We start from the raw sequence: 4,739 nt of genomic DNA, 5'->3' as shown, positions 1-4,739 counted from the left end.
TCGATCCGATGTCTGATGAAATGGTATTTTCTGTCGATGTGTCTGGATCTCCCGTGATCCCTTGGTTCCTTGGCAAAGGCAACAACACTTTCACTATCACAGAAAATTTCCATTGGCTCTTTAATAGCTGGTACAACTCCAAGGTCTCCAATGAAGTTCTTCAGCCATATCGCCTCCTTTGCTGCTTCACTAGCTGCAATATACTCTGATTCACAAGTAGAATCTGCCACTGTCTCTTGCTTGGAACTCTTCCAAGAAATTGCTCCTCCGTTTAGGGTAAAGACCCAGCCCGACTGAGAGCGGAAATTATCCCTATCAGTCTGGAAGCTAGCATCACTATACCCAACAACTCTCAAGTCATCACTCCCACCAAGGGTAAGGACCCAGTCCTTACTCCTTCGTAGGTACTTGAGGATATTCTTTACCGTAGTCCAGTGTGCCTTGCCAGGGTTCGCCTGATACCTGCTAACCATGCTCAAGGCAAAAGCTACATCGGGTCGAGTACACGTCATAGCATACATGATCGATCCTACAGCCGAAGCGTAAGGTGTTCGACTCATTTCTGCTATCTCAGCCTCAGTGCTAGGGCTTTGTGTCTTACTCAATCTGGTGTTACTCTGGATGGGTAACTCTCCTTTCTTGGAATCCTGCATGCTGAATCTCTTCAGCACCTTATCCAAGTAGGTACTCTGACTAAGTCCAATTAGTCTTTTACTCCGATCTCTCAAGATTCTTATCCCTAGAATATAGGCAGCTTCACCAAGGTCCTTCATAGCGAAACACTTCCCAAGCCAGGACTTTACTTCCTGCAGGGTTGGAATGTCGTTTCCTATGAGTAGTATGTCATCCACATACAATACCAAAAAGCTAACTATACTCCCACTAGCCTTGACATACACACAAGATTCATCTTCACTCCTAGAAAAGCCAAATTCCTTGACCTTTTCATCAAAGCAAAGATTCCATCTGCGAGGTGCTTGCTTCAATCCATAAATGGATTTCTCAAGCTTACACACTCTATTAGGGTACTCGTTGCTGACAAAACCCTCTGGCTGACTCATGTAAACATCTTCAGCCAACTTTCCATTAAGGAAAGCGGTTTTGACATCCATCTGCCATATTTCATAGTCATGAAATGCAGCTATGGCTAACAGAACCCGAATAGACTTAATCTTGGCTACCGGAGAAAAGGTCTCATCATAATCCACTCCAGGAATTTGAGAGAAGCCCTTTGCAACCAGTCTAGCCTTATAAGTGTGTACTTTACCATCCATGTCGGTCTTCTTCTTGAAGACCCATTTGCACCCTACTGTCTTACGACCTGGTACATTTTCAACCAAGTTCCAAACTTGATTGTCATACATGGATTGTATCTCGCTATCCATAGCCTCCTTCCATTTAGCAGACCCGGGGCCTGCCATGGCTTCCTCGTAGCTGTTAGGGTCATCTTGACTTACTAGTGTTTCATCACTAATAAGTGTCTCACCTTCTGCAGTAATATGGAATCCATAGTAATGCTCAGGTGCACTCCTAACTCTCGTGGAACGTCTCAGAGGTACAGATTTGTCAATTGGCTCAACAGGAGTTTCCTCCTCAAGTTGAGGGCTAGAGTTTGAAGTTCCTTCACCGCTTGATTCTTGAATTTCTTCAAGATCAATTTGCCTCCCACTGTCTCCTTGGCTTATAAACTCTCTTTCTCGAAAGACTCCTCTTCTTGCTACAAAGACCACATTGTCACTAGGTCTGTAGAAGAGGTAACCAAAGGATCGCTGTGGGTAACCAATAAAAATACACCTCTCGCTTTGAGGTTCGAGCTTATCATGAGTCTCGCGTCTCATGAAAGCCTCGCAACCCCAGATCTTGATGTGGTCTAGTTTAGGTACTTTACCAGTCCACATCTCGTGAGGAGTTTTGGCAACTTTCTTTGTAGGGACTAGATTAAGAATATGGGCGGCAGTCTCTAAGGCATACCCCCAGAATGAAATTGGTAGCGTAGATCGACTCATCATGGAACGAACCATATCTAGCAAGGTTCGATTACGCCTCTCAGCCACACCATTCAACTGTGGTGTCCTGGGAGGTGTCAATTGTGAGACTATCCCACATTCCCTTAGATAGTCGAGGAACTCTGAACTAAGATACTCACCACCACGATCGGATCGAAGCATCTTAATGTTCCTGCCCAATTGATTCTCGACTTCCTGTTTAAATTCCTTAAACCTCTCGAAAGTCTCTGACTTATGCTTGATCAAGTAGACATATCCATATCTACTATAATCATCAGTAAAAGTCAAATAATAACGATTAGCATCCCTTGTGGCATGTTTGAATGGTCCACACACATCCGTGTGTATAAGGTCCAACAAACCTTCACCCCTCTCACACGAACCTGTGAAGGGTGACTTTGTCATTTTTCCAAGTAAGCATGATTCGCAATTATCATCTGACTTTAGGTCAAACGACTCCAAGACTCCATCCTTTTGGAGTTGGCCTATGTGCTTCTTGCTTATATGTCCAAGACGACAATGCCATAATGATGCTTTATCCAAGTTATTATTAGTAGAATCAATACACAAAACATTATTTCCTAAGTTATCAACAACAGATACAGCTTCATACACACCATCACAAGGTAATGCTTTAAAATAAAGAATATTATTAAAGAAAGCATCAATAGAACCAACTTCATTATTAAATGAAAAGGTAAACCCTTGTTTGTACAAAGCATGAAAGGAAATAATATTTCTTGCCATTCCTGGCGAATAACAACACTTATTCAAATCTAAACTAAACCCACTACTTAGCGATAAAGTATAAACTCCAATCTTGGTAACAGGTATAGCTTTCCTATTCCACATGATCAAGTTTATCCTTCCTTGCTCCACATCCTCACTTCTTCTTAGTCCCTGCAAGTGACAACAAATGTGAATACCACACCCGGTATCAAGGACCCAAGAATTAGAATGGGGTGAGTTATTAGAAATGATAGTGTAAATACCTGCATGGTTGGGTTTAACTTTCCCATCCTTCACATCTTGCTGGTATTTTGGGCAGTTCCACTTCCAATGAGCTTTTTCATGGCAATAGAAGCATTCAGCCTCTTTTGGGTCAGAAGACGGAGTAATGAAACCTTTCTTGGTTCCACTTGAAGAAGAGCCATCAAGGGTCCGAGCCTTGGTACCCTTCGAAGATCTCTTTCTCTTCCTCCATCGATTCTTCCCAATTGCCAAAACCGGAGTAGAGTTTTGAGTAGGAGTGATAGCAACCGACTTCCCCTTAAGACCTGATTCTGCGGTCTTGAGAAGTCCCTGAAGTTTGCTGAGGGTGACTTCTTCCTTGTTCATGTGATATGTCATGCGGAATTGATCATAGCACGATGGTAAGGAATGCAAAATAATATCTATTGCAAGATCCTCCAGGAAGTTCACATTAAGCTTCAGCAAACGATCCACATACCTTTGCATTTTCTGCATGTGGCTCGTGACGGATTCCCCGTCCTTCATCATGGTTGTTATCATGGAGCAGATGATTTCATACCTCTCTTGTCTTGCACTTTGATGGTATCTTTCCATCAAATCTTGGTGCATGTCATAAGGGTAGAAATCCTCATAAGACTTTTGGAGTTCCGCTGTCATCGTGGCCATCATGATGCAAGCCACTTTCGTAGCATCCCGTTCATGTGCCCGAAATTCAGCGATCTCCTGAGGAGTTGCAGTGGACTCATTAATCTCCTTAAGCTCCTTGTCAAGGACATATTCTTTGTCCTCGTAGCGGGTAATCATCCTGATGTTTCTGATCCACTCATTGAAGTTGGATCCATCAAAGGTGACTTTCCCACACAAGTTCATAAGGGTAAAGGAGCCATTAGGATTAGAGCCAGAAGCATTGTTGAAAGACATCTGAAGGAAAGAGGACAAGATTAGTTTAGATATAAGAGAGTCCTTAATAAAACACCCAAATGTAGTATTAACGCTAGGATCCAATCACAATATAATATAACTTAGAAGAGGTATGCCGTAATCTAAGCTATATCATATTTGAAAGGTAGGTGAATGACGATTCACCAATTTCCACCACGAAAACCGCAATATTTTAGTATTAGGTTTTTGAATGGTTCTTAGAAATTCCTAGATTCTTTGAGATTCAATGAACTTTTCAAAGGCATGTTTCAATCTCGAGTGTGCCCTCCAAGTTTTGTGACTGGGATACCGAGGATCACAAAACGAGGTGTGAAGTAACCATGCAAATCACTTGGTACCCTTAAAGTTTATCACTCAATCGATGTGCCGGTTAACCACACACGCTCCATCGATACTATAATAAACCCTAAGTCACCGTTTACCTACCTTGTTAAGTCCAAGTTAGTGTGCCGGTTAACCACACACGCTCCACCAACGAGTTAATCAAAGTGTAAAGTGTAATTTCATGGAATAGCACCTTATTCACATTTTTCCTAAAGTAACTAAGATTGGGAATTTAATAAAACATTTAGTTACTTTATAATATTCATCATACTTTGAATGAGAATTAATAAGTCCTTGTCTTACCCGTTCGGCTAACGACCCTCCACCGATCAAGCAAGCGGTGGGTGAGAGTGGACACCCATTAAGTCACCATTTTATAGGCAACAACCTTATACCCACCTTATAGACCGGCTTCGTGAATGAGGCGTACTAGCGGTAAGACGACTTTGTTCTTATACATATATATATATATATATATATATATATATATATATA

Source organism: Lactuca sativa, chromosome 5 (genome assembly GCF_002870075.4).
Source record: "Lactuca sativa cultivar Salinas chromosome 5, Lsat_Salinas_v11, whole genome shotgun sequence".
Taxonomy (NCBI): domain Eukaryota; kingdom Viridiplantae; phylum Streptophyta; class Magnoliopsida; order Asterales; family Asteraceae; genus Lactuca; species Lactuca sativa.
Note: the sequence above shows the minus strand (reverse complement) of the source record.